Source organism: Nasonia vitripennis, assembly GCF_009193385.2.
Source record: "Nasonia vitripennis strain AsymCx chromosome 4 unlocalized genomic scaffold, Nvit_psr_1.1 chr4_random0006, whole genome shotgun sequence".
Classification (NCBI taxonomy): domain Eukaryota; kingdom Metazoa; phylum Arthropoda; class Insecta; order Hymenoptera; family Pteromalidae; genus Nasonia; species Nasonia vitripennis.
The window spans coordinates 1,082,114-1,098,348 of NW_022279641.1; the positions used below are offsets into that span (position 1 = coordinate 1,082,114).

Below are 16,235 nucleotides of genomic sequence, written 5' to 3' on the forward strand. Positions count from 1 at the left end.
CACTCAAGAGAGAGAGCTAGTCCAGGACACATCGATGACGCGCCGACATGTCGAAAGACAGACCAGAAGCCAAACCCACGCACACGCTCTCACGTGCGCGTGTAGGCCTCGATCGTGTCAACGCACTCGCGAGAGTTTGCTCTCGCCCATATAAGCAGTACAGTGCACTGCTTTACGGCGAGTCGTGCGAGCCGGTATACGATTATTATACTAAGCCATAGAGGCGGCCCTGGGCTCGCTTGTGTATTAGGAGCGCGATAACGCACTCGCCATTTAGCGCAATTTCGACGATGCGACGCAGCGGCTCTCTCGAGAACGTTTGCCGACGACCCCCTTCCTCCTCGCGATTATTAGCCGGAGACTGATGGAGAGGCTTATACGCTGCTGCGGGAGGATCAGGATTTACGAGTTTGCGTGTAGGCTGTTGCTTGGAAATTACATTTTTTTCCGGGGACTCTTAGACTGATCGGGTATCGTACACCGTATTAAACGCATCTCCGATCAATCGGCGAACGTGTGTGTATCGAGCTTTTAAAGTGTTTGCAGCTCAAAGCTTCGCTAGCGAAAGAGAGCGCTCGGTTTTTAGGCACACCGCGACACGGAAATGCCTTATAGTTTCGTGTGCGAAAAATGTGTAAGATGCGATATCTCACGCAATTTTCGACCGATCGGGCTGAAATTTTAAAAGTCTCCTTTTGTAAAAGCTAAAAACTATTTTTTTATCTCGATCCTCTACGTCGTTTTGAAATGCGGGCACAATTTGTTCAATTTTTAAGCGTTTTTTTAATAAAAATTTTCCTGTGATGCGATTATCTCGGAAAGACTTTAATCAATCGGGCTAAAAATTTGTGTGCGAACTTCCCTCGTAATACTAAGCTGACAGATTTATTTTTGGCTTGATCCTGCACGTATACGCAGAATGCGGTCACCTCCCAAAATCGCTAAAAACGGTTTTTTAGCTCTAAGTCGAATTCTAAGCATTCTACAAAAAAAGTTACAGGGAAAAGTTATAGATCTTTGAAAAATACAACTTTTTCCTATTAACATCAAATCATCAAAATGCTTATAACTCGAGTTTACAGCCCAAAATCGATTTTTTACAGCTAAAAACCAATTATTTGCCATAAAACATTACGGATTTACGTTTTACATGAAAATATTAAATATAAAAGTTGTAAACATTTTCAAAATACAACTTTTCACCGTGGCAAACATTTTTTTAAACACTTTTTGATATACACAACCCTAAAAGCAAATTTTTTGATACATAAATTCCATAATAACTTCGGTGCAACATGCCCCATCCAACCCAATTATTTTCAGCAATTTTCCTATATTATTAAAAGCTGATAGTTATATTTTGGCCTTTATCTCATACATATATACAAAATTAAACCACTTTTTTAATTAAATTATAAAAAATCCATAATTTAGGAAATACGTAATCGCCGAATACAATCCGTGTAACTTGGCATCATATAACGACGTACGCTATATTAATTAAATCTTTTAAGCTGAATCAGTACAATTCACTTTCAAAATTCAAGTGTATATACTGAACTAGAAAAACCTAAACTCAATAAAGAAAATTGCTTAGATTGAAGAAAAGCTCTAAGTAGTTTACTACGTCCCTCTAAACTATGCTAAATACCTAAACAATCAATTTTCTAATATTCTAATTGAATTCCTACAAACGAAATATCATCCTTTTGTTTAATTCCTCTTGAAAACTGCGATACAAAAGTGTTGTATTATTTATCTGAAATTAATATTAAATTATATTATAAATAAATTATTTTAAGAATATCTACAAACAAAAATAAATAATTGATACAAATACAAATAAGTTACTAATTTTCCAGTAGTTTTGATGATAGTGTTGATGACCGCCAGAAGAATACCAATCAAAACTTTGACAACAATATTGAAAAAAAAACAGGATAATACTGTATAAGCACCGACAGGCATTACGAACGCGAAGCGCGAGCGTTTTGCGTGCCTTGCATCGCGAGGCGATGTAAGGCACGCAAGCGAACGCGGCCGTACGACCGCGCGTGGCGCGCTAGTTTTTTTTAAAAAAACGAATTCATCAACCCGGCGGAAAAAGCTTTGGGTAATAACCCTTTGACGCAACCAAGGAATATTTAAAAATCCAAACTGCCGGTTTCTCCCGCACGTATAATTAATTTTCATAACAGCGTGCGCGGAGCTCGATTTTAGAGCCATTTGTTTTGGCGCTAAAGTCATCGACTTAGGCACGCTCTCTCACAGCGTGAGCAGGAACATTTGAAGCGTGCGTGGGGATACCTATCCTGTCGCTGTCATTTGTTTTACATATGTATGATTGCGAAATTGTGTATCACTAGTGCAAGACGTCTTGTTTATAACCTATTGGTACCTAACCGAAAAGTAAACATGAGTGATAACAGTTCTTGTGATGATATATCCGATTATGGAAATGAAATTCCACCCGAAATCGCATACCGCAGTGTGACAATCAAGTAGCATCTACTTCTGGAGCAGAAATTACAGTTGATCAACCCAAAAAATCTGTAACAGTTTCATTAAAAAGAACCAGATTTCATTCAGAAGGTCGAGATGATGACAATGAACCACACGCTGAGGATGAATTTTATCGATTAACCGAAACACAGCAAGCTACATGTGGTTCACCGTTGAAAAAGCGTAGACAAAACAGTGATGAAAAAAGCGAACAATCATTTACTATTGAAAGCATCGACAAAAATATTTCTTTTCATTTTAATAATTCTAATGTTACAATTAATGTACATAATCATCATAATTAACTACAATGTACGATACACTATATTTGTGTTTTAGTTTAATATTTTTTGATAAAAGATGTAATAATTTTCTATTAAAAATAATTCATTTTTAAATTTGCAAAAATATTTTAGTTTAGTATAATTACACTCGTACATAGCGACAATGTGTGATTTAACGAACTTTTTGTATGAATAAGCTTCCACAGGAGCGTGGCCTATTTTGCATTATGAAATAAATTTAATTTGTATAATATACTAATTTAGGATAATGTCGAGCTCCGCGACACTTGTTATGAAAAATAGTATACGCAACTCGTGCGAGGGAAAAACGACTTACGCACTCATGGTAGTTCAGCGCACTCGCTTCGCTCGGGCGCGAACTACCACGCGTGCGTAAATCGTGTTCCCCTCGCACTAGTTGCGTAATGTACTATAACGGACTTGGAGAAGATCAAAGCGCGCTACGCGGAGAGACTTGCGAACACGCGGAAAATTCAATCATATCAGCGGCCGATACATTAATCAGATCAAGGCATTCCGCACTCCATCATTTAAGTCCCTCGTTTCGAAACTTGCCGCGCAACTATCTCACGTCGTAGGCCTGATGAAGCGTAAAACTCCATATTATACACATGAATTATAAAGAGCGGTTTTAATTTTCGAACTTGGCTCAATTCAATTGCGCCAATAAGCCCGCGAACGAGTTATTAACATGCGGAGCATCGAGACCGACAAGGGTCCATCCTCCTTAAGCGTGCGAGCTACGCTCCTGCGAGGCCGGTCCCCGCTAATTACGCTCGGGGCAAATAATTCGCGGAATGAATTAGTCGGCGGTTCGTATATAGTTATCGGCTGCGAAGTTCTCTGGGGGTTCCCGCTCGCTGAAACTTGGATACAGCGGTCGATCTAATGTAAACCGAGCGGGAGATGGGCTGCCGCTGCTTTAATTCGAAATATGCGGACTCGGTGTTTTTGTTATTGGAGCTGATTGCTGAAAGGGATTTTTCGCAAACGAAAATATGTGGCGAAATTTACATAGCAAAGCTGCTGATGCGGTGCCGCGCAATTTGGGCAAAATGATCGGGAGATCGATTGGAATACATCCTATTAGTTCTGCTAATTTCCATGGGAATTCAATCTGCCTTTCCGCTTCGCTGAATTCGCTGTTTTGTCCATCGGCAAACGTCGTTATACTACTGCAAACTAATCGATGAATGCAGAGCCCGTCGGTAAAGCCAAATTTACTTTGGAGCATAATTACGAAAAAAAAAAACAGATGAATATTTTGCTACAGCAGTAGCCAACTGTCCCGATGTCCGAGACAATTTTCCATCCTATCCTATACTCACACAAAGAGAGATAGAGAGTAACGAGGGCGTGACGTGACTGTTCGAAATTCGATGACGAAGTTCCGGATGGAAGTCGAGTCGGGCATTTCACTTTGATGCAAATTGCACGACGACGACGGCGACGACCAGCAACGGCGTCTTCGTGCCTTAAGAGTTTCCTGACTGGACGACAGCTGCTAATGTCGTTTGTACCTTGATTGAGGTCGAGGATAGGTACACCGCTGCTGTTGCTGCACTTTCTGACGCTCGAGTGCAAATTACAAGGGGGAGAACAGACGAGGAGTGACAAATTTCGCGGCATCCTTTTTCTTATATATACTTCGGTCAAGCTTATCTCTCGAGGCTATTGTTGCGGAGAGATATCGGGCGAGGCTTGCTTTTACTTCTTCGAATTATGTATAGCCTTTTCGATGAATTTCCCGTATACGCGGACAACTATAGTCTATATCTCTGCAACGCATATAACCGCGTCGCGAGTTAATTTATGCTCCGCCGGGAATCGATTCGCGCTCGCCAAAGGATTATGCGAGCAACAAGTTATCCGCCGGTAATATGGATGGCGCATAGTTTCGCGGAATTATTAGGTTAGCTAAATGACCGCGTTTCGACTATATTTCAATGCCGGACATAGAGAGACGCCCCTGTGCGTGGATTATTTTCCTATATACTCCATATCCGAGCAAGTTGACGAACTATTTTCAATTAGTAACTTGTTCCCCTTCTCCGACCGGCGCTATAATTTTATAACGTTCGCGCACCCAACTTTGTCGTTAAAAGCGCCGGTAACGGGGGCCGAAAGTTTATAAAGCCGAGGCTTTCAGTTTATTTCGTAATTGTGCGAGCCGTTTACGACGCTCCGGGATTTTCCTTCCCTCTGCTCACCTCTTCGGACTTTATATTTTTACCTATATACAGGACTCGCGAAAGTTGCTCTACGATTGTTCCCCAAATTTTCAATTTCTGCGGCGTGTAACGACGCTCACTTGTAAATGTTTTTACTCCGATATTCATCGATTACCATCCGGTTATAAAACTTATGTACTTGCAAAAGTCCTTAATAACGGTGATATACGTATAAATATACGTAGAGCGGCTTCGTTCATCGCGCCTCGAGATTAAATTGATTTTCAAACTTCCCGCGCTTCCTCGAATTCAGATGCTGTTCGCTTTTCAAGGCTGATCCGGCGAAACAGCTTCTTCGACCCCTTTTTTTGCGTCGAGATTTCAGAACAGCCACGAGTTTGGAGCTTATTCGAAGAATCTACAATGTTGATAAGCTCCGCGCGCGCAGCTTTCACATAACGCGCGGGGGAAATCGACTAGCGCACCTGCAATTGAATATTTATCAGAATTCGTACTGCGGATTCCAGTGAATCTATTCGTGAAATAGTTATTTCACTTTGTGCCGTCCGAAGCGGAATTTCCCTTTGAAATTGAACACCGTCAAATATTTGTTTACCCGGAATGGCTTCGCATTTCGGAGCAGCGCAGATGCAAAAAGAACCAATTAAGACAAACTAACCGCGAAGCCGAGAGAACGACCTTTCATGACTCACACTGGCAAAAAAAAAAACGCCGCTAAATAAAAGCTAGATACGCGCGCGCGGGCGTGGAACGATGACGAGTGGAGGCGTTAGTAGCCTCGACATACACGGGACAGAGAGTGAGAGAGAGTTATACCGTCCTTCGTTATTCTCATTATCATGTACGTGGATCCATTGCTACGAGGCGCTATGCGCGCAGAGCTACTCCCTCGGCTCTGCTAACAATGTCCGCCTCTCGTGATGCACAATACCGTTGAAGTCGTCTTGTTCGTATATACTTATACCGCAGTGTGTGCGGCGAACTTGGAGCGGTGAGGGTGGGCAGAGGAAGGAAGCGGACGAAGAGGCCCCGGAATATTGATCGGTCGGCTTTGTCGGCTAGAAAAAGCTATTGCGTGATGTATTTTTGGGATCTGCAAATCGGAATAACGCGCAGTTGGCTATTGAACATTTCCACTCCTTTATCTCTGAGTTTTCGGTAAAAATTTCGTAACCAATCGTCCGCCGTGGTTTTTATTCGTCGGCTTGTTTTTTTTCATGAACGTTGCATTTCCTGTTAAAACATCAGCGATGCGAATAGACAGGCTAATTTACTTTTTGTACAGGCATGTATTCAGCTGGGTATATCGAACGAATGCAGAAAAGAACATTCCTTTCATCACGACAGATGACATTCGCTTGTCAAAAAATATAAAAACGCGCAGGAAGCAATCAGGCTATTTGTTTCATTCCATAGACTGCAAACAAACTGACAATCGAATATAATCAATACTGCAATCGTGGTACAGCTAACAAATCCATCCGTGACCAAAATCAATTTAAAAAAAATAATGTATTAGATATAACTCTTCTCCCTCCACCGATAATCACCTCCGAAAATCCACATCAGCCGTCGCTTATAATAAACCATCGCATTAGCCTCCTATCGTGCAATTTTATCTTCAATTTACGGCGAATTTCACAGGTGACAATCACAGCCCTTTGTACGTGGCGTAAAACGAGCGCGCGCGCGAGATAATGGCCGGTGTTTTTGACACGGCAGAAATCCAGTGGATCAGATCGAGCGGAAGATTAAAATTTACATGATGATACGCCGCGGGCGTCGCTCGAATTATACCTCATCTGCTCCTCTCATGTATTTTTCGGGTTGCTCTGCTGCCGCACATTGTTAATTAACCGACGGCGCTTACACGCACGCTCGTGTTTTTGTCACGCCGGTGATTATCCGTAAATAGGTTAACCACCGCACAGGTATTTCCGATAATAATAATGCGTCGTCGTGCGATTTTTTTTTGTGATTTATGACGACGAGAGGAAAACTATTCCAATTTCTCTTTCTCTTCAAAAGCCTAATCTGCATCTCCGTTGCGACGCATCAGCTGTCGATGCAAGATGAAAACCGCTGCAGCGCGCAGAGATGAATGATAGCGGGTAACGAGAGTTTCTCAGCAGCAGCAGCAGCAGCGGAGACAAATTGAAAGCGAAGCGAGAAAGTTGAGGGTGAATAAAGCGAACGAAAGAGGAGAAGAAAATATTGGTGATGATGAGTTTGGCTCTATACTTTGTATACGTATATATGCGACGATGGAAGAAACGAGCGGATGAATGAATAACGAGACGAGAGGACTGTATACTCTCTCCGCTTGATGTCTATTTCGGTGCTGATTGGTTGCGAGATTATTTTGAATTACGCTCGTCTAATTCATTTTTCATTCGAGCACGAGAGTGTGGCGACGTCGAAAGGCAAAGCGGAAGAGACAATAGCTCGAAAGTAAAAAAAATATATCATACCGCGCGACTGCAGAGATGCAGAGTCAGAAACAAATAAGCGCCTAGTAGTTATAGTGGACGACGACGGAGGAAAGCGAAAAGCGCAAAAGAATAATGAATAACGAGACGCGGCACGCATAGATATGTATATAGATACCCACTCCGCACCGGGAGAAAAGAACAAAAGCTCCTGGCCGCGCTCGACGCGGCGGCCGGCGAAAAAAGCTCAAAGCAGTGGCCGGTGTTGCGTGCAGACATTTTTAATTGCCAGGCGGAATTGCAAATGCCCGGCCCTTCTTTTCTCTATTTTCATTAGCGAAATACCCATGACCGCAGCGTCGAATGAAATTCCGTTCATCTGCTACTGTGTATTTTGCCGACGCTGACTTTCCTTTGCGGTTTTTGCGGGCATTGCGCGCACGTGGCGTGGCTTTTTTTGCCTTCGATGAGATTTCGGATTTTTATGGGCACGATCGCGCGGGAAATTCAAAACGCGGTATGTGAGCTGTATAAATTTTGAAGTTACGTTTGTTTTCGTGCAATTCTGGCTCTGTTGCAGGGTGAAAAACTTTCACGCTCGAATCGTAAATTTGAAAATTATTACGGCCGCGAAAAAAGCGCAAAATTGAATCTCCGATAATAACGCTTTACGAGCCGGCGATATTTTATCGGTTCTATATACGGCCGAACTGCACAAAAAGCAACGACTCCCGCAACAATCCATTGAGCAGCGCTTTTTCGCCCGAGTCCAAGTAAATTTCCCGCTGCCAGGAAAAAAGCTATAGCACAGCCATTGATAAAAAAAAACAAAGAGCGAGATATAGCATGACACACTTGCAAAGTAATCAATGGACAAAAGACAGCCGCAAAAATCGAGGCGCAGGAGGGGGATGCATAATGCATAAAGTGCCGTCTTCAGCAGCTGAAACTTTCGGCGGACTATGTGGGCGTGAAGCGGCCTATGCGAAACTTCCGCGCATAATTTCGCCGAGATAAAAGCTCGGAGAGTTGTAAAAAGCTAGCTGCCGTGGCGCGCATAATTTCCGCGACGGGAAACTGCCGCCTTCCGGAACATCTCATCCCGTACTTCGAGTGCACAGGCTCGCCGATGTGGATGAGGAATTTTTTCGGGGAGTACGCATTCTATCGATGCGTCGCAGACTGGTGAAATTAAAAAAAAAGCCTTAAAAGTTTTAACGAGCACATAATGGAAAGCGATTCACGAATATACATGTCCATCGCGATGCATATGCACACGACCAGTTAAAAATCTGGCCGATCTGAATAGTAATATACGCCTCTCCCCCGCAAACGAGCTCGGCGCGCAGAGCACTCGAAAGTCAAACGTGCGGCGATCAAAACTTATCAATTAAACAGATCCCGGCGGTAGGCCATTAATAATTCAAATCCTCAGCGATGCGGTATATCTCAGGACACCTGACTAACTGCCTCCGCGGTCGCTCCGAAGGAAAAAAGTAGAGAACTCTTTCGTCTTCCTCGGTTATAACACACAAGACGCGGACACTGCATAATGCAACGACGCCAGGGCTTTTATTAATGATCACGTGCAGCCGAGGGAGAGAGAGAGAGAGAGAGAGAGAGAGAGAGAGAGAGAGAGAGAGAGAGAGAGTCCATGCAAACGTCCCGGCGACCAAAAAGCAAACACGAGGCGGTGGTAAGTTAGCTCGGGCTTCGTTTGCTGGCGCACACACCGGCTGTTCATTTCATTTGTCATGACCGTCCGGCTACAGGCGCCTCCTTGTAATCCGGATTTTCGAAATTGTACCTACAACCTGATTTACGCCTGCGGTGCTCGTAAGGCGCGGGAGAGGTAGGAGAGCTTGAGTAATTGATCGCTTCGGGGTTGATGCTGCATCAGTGGGCGAAAGTTTGCTGATGGTTGTTAGTGATTTGAAAATGCATCTTTTTCAAGTTTTTGAACCTGCAATTATTGAGCTGATATTATGCACGCATCGACGGCAGATAACTTTGATTTTCTATTGTTACTCATGATTACTGATGATTGCATATAACTATGCAGCTAATTTTAAGCGAGTCAATATTAAATACTTGAATCGTCAAGAATAAAATTGAAGCCATATTCTTTGTAATTTTAACAAAAAAAAGTTTGGAAGAATCATCATGTGTAATAAAAAATAGTATCGTGTGTGAATCAACAATAATTAAATATTCAAAAAAAAATCATCCGAGATAAAAATACAGACCATTGGAAATGCTAATACTACAAAAACTAAATCTTAAATGTTTGTATTAGGCTAAGTCTAGCAAAGGTTCCTTTATAAATGTATGTGTTTATGGCTAGCTCGGGTTGTAGCGCTACGTGACGCTACGCGACACTCGCCTCATACTTCGTGAAGGGTCTAGCCATACATGGAGACTTTCTTCTTTTTACAATAGGCATCTTTGTTTTAGCCTACGTGACTATATAGCGATGCATTGCCGAAAATGACGAGCTGTGCTTCTTTCCTCTGCTAATCAGAATAAAAGACGAAGAAAAGTTTGTTATTGATTTATGAATCCAATTTCCGATGCTAGCCAAATTAAAACTCACCAATGTAATTATGATCCTGATGCATCCGTTTAAAAATTCAAAAATCCATACATTTCTCACTCACGTCGGTTATTTAAATACCGCATATTTTAACGAGACAATAAACCGTTAACCGAAACTTCAAAAGTTATGCACTCAGTACAATACCTCCACACGAATTCGGAACTCTCATCACCGAAGCCGTCCGCCTGCAAAGCCCCGCTCTCGCGCATCATGTTTATATGCACAATATCCCAACAGTTGCACACATATCGCCGGCAACGAGGAGACAGCCGATAAATCAGCCAATGCTCTCTGGCTCGCAAATGTAAGCCACCGCTCACGGGAGAGTATAGTTGCAGGCGCCACTCCAAGTAGTCCGATTTCGCTCAAGTGCAATATGGATATAGCTCGACGTAGCAGCTCAGTAGTGGCTCTCTCTCTCTCTCTCTCTCTCTCTCTCTCTCTCTCTCTCTCTCTCTCTCTCTCTCTCTCTCTCGTATAGGGGGATTAATTACGCAGTCGCCGACGCCGTCGCCGTCGTCGTCGTCGTCGTCCTGTGGATTATTATATGTCCCCCGTGTGTGAGCAGTATGTATACGCAGAGACAGAGATAGAGAGAGAGAGAAACTCGCCGGTATAATGACGCGCGGGCACTTTGGCCGCATGAAAAGAGAGCGGCAGCGCACGGCTCCTTGGATGTCCGCCATTATCGAAGGACGAGTCAAAGCGACGATAGTCCGGGATAATCAAAGTCGAGAGAGAGAGAGAGAGAGAGAGAGAGAGAGAGAGAGAGAGAGAAAGAGAGAGAGAGAGGAGCCCATTGTTCGACCGATATCGAGTGACGACGACTGAGAGAAACGCGCAAACTTTATAATGCGCTTTTGCGAGGGTGAAAACGCCAAAGACGCGGAGTAGAGAGAATAGCGTATAAATTTAACAGGGCCACTTGCTTCTCTGCACACAGCTCTCAGCGCGCGAGGCTTTTTTTCGCGACGACAAATTGGATGCGAGTGTGTCTTTTCAGTGCCGCACCGAAAGAGAGAGATGCTCGCTATTGTTCTGCGGATATGGATTATTCGAATGAGATGGGGATACGTGCGTCGGGGTTAGAAACGAGCCTCTTAGGGCTGAGAAATAATATGCCGCTGTTTTTTATGCGCAGTTAGCGAGGCGAGTGTACGGACACAAGTGCTTATAAAAGTTCTCGAGAATCCTAATCCCCGGAGAAGAAAAACACCTGCAGGTATGCGCCGAACTCTCGAAGGTTAGGGTCAAATCTCTCTCGTAAGCCGCATATTCTCAAAGATTAGCCCCGCGCACAATCGGCTCTCGTCTGCGAGGGAGCAGTTGATTAACAGCCGGCAACGAGGAGGAGAGCTCAAGCCGACAACGGAGAAAGACAGATAATATATATATATATATATATATATATATATATAGTTCGATCGCAAACGACAAAGGCCAAGACGCTCCTTTGTGCATCGACTAATCGAGCCGACTGCCGGTGTTTGAATGCGATATTTTACCACAACTGTTTATGAAAATTCACCACGTAGGTATAGCCGACTCCAAGTTCCATACAGCCACTGTAAACTAGACGCGGCGACCCTCCGGACGCTGGTGTTTAATTTTGGCAAGCCCCTACGTCAGCGCGTGCGCCGCGCTACATATACCCTCTGACAAAATACGCGCATGCGGCCGCCAAGTGGCGCGGCGGGGCACAACCCTTCCGCCTTTCGTTTATCTTTATATCCATCGTTTCGCGATCTCGTTACGGCTGGCGCTCAGTGTGTGTGCGGAATGGCTTTCGCCTTGAAAGTGTACATTCGCCGGAGTGAGACTGATTGTTTTTCCTGAGTAAATTAATTTCGACTCGAGTTACGTGTTTGGCGAAGGGGTTGGTGCATTTTTGCATACTGACATGCGTTTTTTTTCTCTCTCTCTCTTCCGTCTCAGGTGTGAGTCTATTGTTCCCCTGCACTGTGCGATATGCGCGTGAGTCGTTTGTATAAAAGCATGTTCGAGAAGAAGTCGAAGCGCTTATTTCCCCCGTCGTATCTATCCGCGGGATCTCTGGAACCTCCACGACTTTTAAAAGCATTACGAGGAGCAAAAAAGCGCTCGCGCTTATCTGCTCTTCGGCAATTTCCTCATTTTTCCGCGCTCGACACTCCGAAAAAAAAGAGGAAGAAAAGCGAAGAAGCCGGCGCACGGCGACGAAAAAAAACACTTGTCCTCCTTTCGCTTGGCTCGGCTTTATTACTCGTACTTTGTCCCGTTCTCACCTCCGTCCAAGTGTCGTTCACTTCGTTACCTTCGTTTCGCCCTCCTACGCAGCTCTCGTCTCCACTTCTCCTCTCTTGTTATATACTTTTTTGTTTCCGACTTTCTTCCCTCTCCTTTTTTTCCTCTTTCGTCACACGGAAGCACTAACACGCGCGCGCACGCGTTACGTCGTCTCCTCGGCTGCATATTATAGAAGCAGAACGTTTGCATGAAATCCGCCGGTCGGGTTTGCACATGTAAATAAATGTGCGCCGCGTCGCCGTATCTGGCCTGTATATCTGTGTCGCCCACGGAGGAGAGTAATTTATTATACGGGAGGGCTCGTGATTAGATTTATTGTTTCTACGTCCGCGGCGCGTATATAGTTTTTCGACTCGCGCAGATCCATGCAATCGGATAAGTGCGTTTCAATATGCCGAGTTTGATAGTATACAGTACATGAAGAATTAATGAGCCGGGATATCAGTAGGCGCAGCACCAAAGCATATAGGGTATCGTGAATTAATGATGCAGTTTTGAGAAATTACGCGGAATGCGCGCTCGTTTATTATTCAAACGGAGCAATTTACAAATGCTTATCTTACCGCGTGTGGTTTATACGGTCTAAGCTGAGAAAATGTCGCGCGTCAAAAATTATGCAGGAGTGGAAAAAAACCGCAAATTTAAGGTAATTTTGGGACGACACGCGCTTGCAGAAAATTTTACTGTGCTGTGACGGCAAAATCAATATAGTTATTGCTTGCAATGCAGATTTCAATACTTTTGAATAAAATACTTTTTCTTTAAATACTTTTTTGCAATTTTGCGAATATAATTTAGATTGCAATCTCGCAAATAAAATAAATATATTTCAATTAAAATCCCTTGATCGAACTTAAATCACAAAGAGCGCATGCGGGGGCCGGTATTCCATTGAAAGGAAGGAAGCGAAAGTACGTCGTGGGTATAAGGCGGCGCAGGGGACGTAACACGGAGCAGAAAGCAAGACAGTGGAAAAGCCGAGAGCTAAACAACAGCGGCTCGTCGGCTAAAGCTGTCCCCTTAACTACAGTTTACCAAAATTTACGTATTACAATTGCAAATGGTCCTCAGAATAACAGCGCGACGTTCTCGTAAATTGCGCAGGCGCGCGACGCAGACGACACTCGTGTATAAGCGTATATAGTGGAGTCGCGAGGAATTTCCCACTTCCCCCGACGGATTTTGCAGGGCGCGAATTTGCGAGGACCCTTGAGAGAGTAGTCGCGAGAGAGCAGAGAGAGAGAGAGAGAGAGAGAGAGAGAGAGAGAGAGGACTATAGAAGTGGGTAATCGAGGTGTCGAGGGCCGCTTCGCGCCTTTGCTGTGATGTGGGTTCACGCACGATGTGCGCTTTCGTCGTTGTTCCGGGGAAACAATCGTTAGCGATATTCGTCATTTGGGCGACGTCAGCTAACGATACACCCGAATTAAATTATTGTGACGCTTTTCCACGTCTCGCCTGTTCTGTTCTTCGTTTTGCCCGCACGTATACTTGCGAACGTAAACGCTTCACTAAGAAAAATCCACAAAGTATAGGGGTTAATATGCACCCTTAGTTTGTCAGTAATATTTTTCTGCCCTTTTTGTCGGATTGTGATAGAAATTTTTAAAGTACTATTCAGATATAGTAAAAAAAACCATCGAGTTCTGCCCTAATATTTGCTATAAATTTATCAGCAATAATCACAATAAAATATTGTCGTATCTCTATACTGCTAAAGTTTGCAGTAAAATTTTGGTAATGGTTACACTATACATTTTTCTCGGTGTTCAAGTTGTACATACCGTAGGTGTACATTCTAAAATATCATATTAGTCTATCCATGATTTCAACTCAATTTGAAATTGCACGATATCAGTAAATCGCGCGCTAACAAATTCCAGTACATAGTCATTCTCAAAAAGTGCCACCAAACAAACAAGCAGGAATTCGCACACCGCAATTAAAAGAAGCATCTCGCGCAACTGTACTCGCAAATATACCCATACCACACGCCACCTGCGGAAGCGCCTAGCTCTATCCGGGATGCAGGCAGTGTGCTCGCGGGAAATTTCTCAAAAGAAGGGCCATTCCGCCGGCAACTCGAGCGTCTGCTGCATGACCTGGAATAATCCGCAGGCGCGGAAGCAAAGTGCTCTCGAGCAGAGGCTCGAATGTGTGCAATAATAGGATTGTTTTCAACGGATGAAAGTACGTGCGCGCGAGCCAGCCCGGAATTCCACGGCAGCGCCGCCTAGTGGAAGTACCGGTTTAAGAGGAGGCGCATGTATATGCAGTGTTGTTTTTGGGCTCAATGCGAAACTGTGTGATGCGATACGGCTGAGAAGCCCTGCAATTCGAAACTTCTGTTATCGAATTCAAAAGCATACAAACTTAAATCTCGTCGCAAGCTCTCAATAATACGCCGCTTAAAAATCTCAGCATCTGCGGCCTCGGCAAAATCAGAAGCGCCACTCGCCGCGCGTAAGCGCCAGCAGCAGTTTCCACCTTCGACATCCTCCCTGCAGGGTTTTCAACACTCCGCGGCAACTGAACTCTCGTCCCTCTTTCCGTGCTCGGGCGCGCGAGCAGTCGCCTAATAAGCCGCGAAAGTTCGTAGCCGGCGCGCGCCGCGAGTGTCGTAAAGCCTCTCAGCGTAAACTGCGCGACCGCAGCGCCGCTGACTTACGCGAATAGTTTTCGCATCACAAAGCCTCGGCGCCTAATTATAAGGAGATGCGTTATCGTTCCCATCTTTGCTTTTCATCTCCGCGGCGCCAGCGAGCGACGTCTTCGTTATTGTTGCCTTGCGCGAACCCCCCGCAGGCCAGACTCCTGTTTTTCTTCGCTAACGATGCGCCCCGTATAGATGCTTGTGCGTATCCATTATATACTTACTTTGTTGCGCGCGAGATGTGCGTTGCGAGTTTCGTTCGCCTCTCTCTGCACGGTATAAGTATAACCTTGTAGTGAGTACTTGAGTTACTTCGAGAAGGCGCGTACGCGTTTCGAGTTTAATTGCGATAAACTGCTGTGCGATGCGCTTGGTATAACGGATGCATAGAGGCGCACAGGTATACGTGGAAATAAAAAGAAAAACTTCGCTTTCTATGACGAGATGACAAAACGAAACTATAGAGGGTTGGAAGGAATCAAAGGCAAAGAATCCGCGCATGTCGATGCCACACCAGCAGAAAGCAGCGCATTCGAAGAACAGCTTTGATTTCCTATAGAATAGAAACCGCGAGCAAAAGCGCGCAGCTTTAATTAAAACCATACGGAATGTTGGCCACTGTTCGAACGTTCGACGCCGAACTGGATATCGTCGGAATCTATTTTTGCCGTCTCGCTATGGTAGCTCGGATTAAATTCGTTGAAGCGGACATTTTTTCGACGCTCCCAAGGACGCCAATGACGCTGCGACGCGAGCAGCGAGACGAGTCAGCGATAGGAGTCGAGCAGCTGAGTCGTACTGCGATGAATACGCTTCGGATGCATCGTAGACGTTAGCTCAGTGGTTCGAGCACAGGTTTCTGGCTCTCGGGTCCGCGAGTTCAAGTCCCGTCGTCTACTATTTTCGATTTCGACTCTGTCTCCTCTCCGTTTGTAACAATACACACCTGGGGAACAAAATCTAATCTTATTGTTTAGTCCAGACATAATAATACGAGAGCGCACAAGAGCTAATATTTTAGCAACGACCGTATTCCCACGAAATTCCCCTCTCGACGTGGAAAAAAGAGACAAAGCTTCTCGCTCTCACGACAAAAGACAATAAATAAATAAAGTGCACGTGTCTGGTGGCGGCTCGCGGAGGCTCGCCGGCACCGGAGCGAGAGAAAGCGCGTGTGGCGCACTAATCTAATTGAAAAGGAGGGACGCGCGCGCTGCACGTTCGAGCTTTTGATGGATTTTCATGCCTTCCTTGCCCGTGCGCGACGTTATT

The 16,235-nt window shown here is 44.6% G+C and overlaps 1 protein-coding gene across 13 annotated transcripts in view; it reads left to right on the top strand.

The window, feature by feature from the left end:
- LOC100114925 (connectin) overlaps nucleotides 1–16,235 on the top strand; it is a 237,217-nt gene that overhangs the window by 131,190 nt on the left and 89,792 nt on the right. The gene's annotated exons all lie outside the window — the stretch shown is intronic.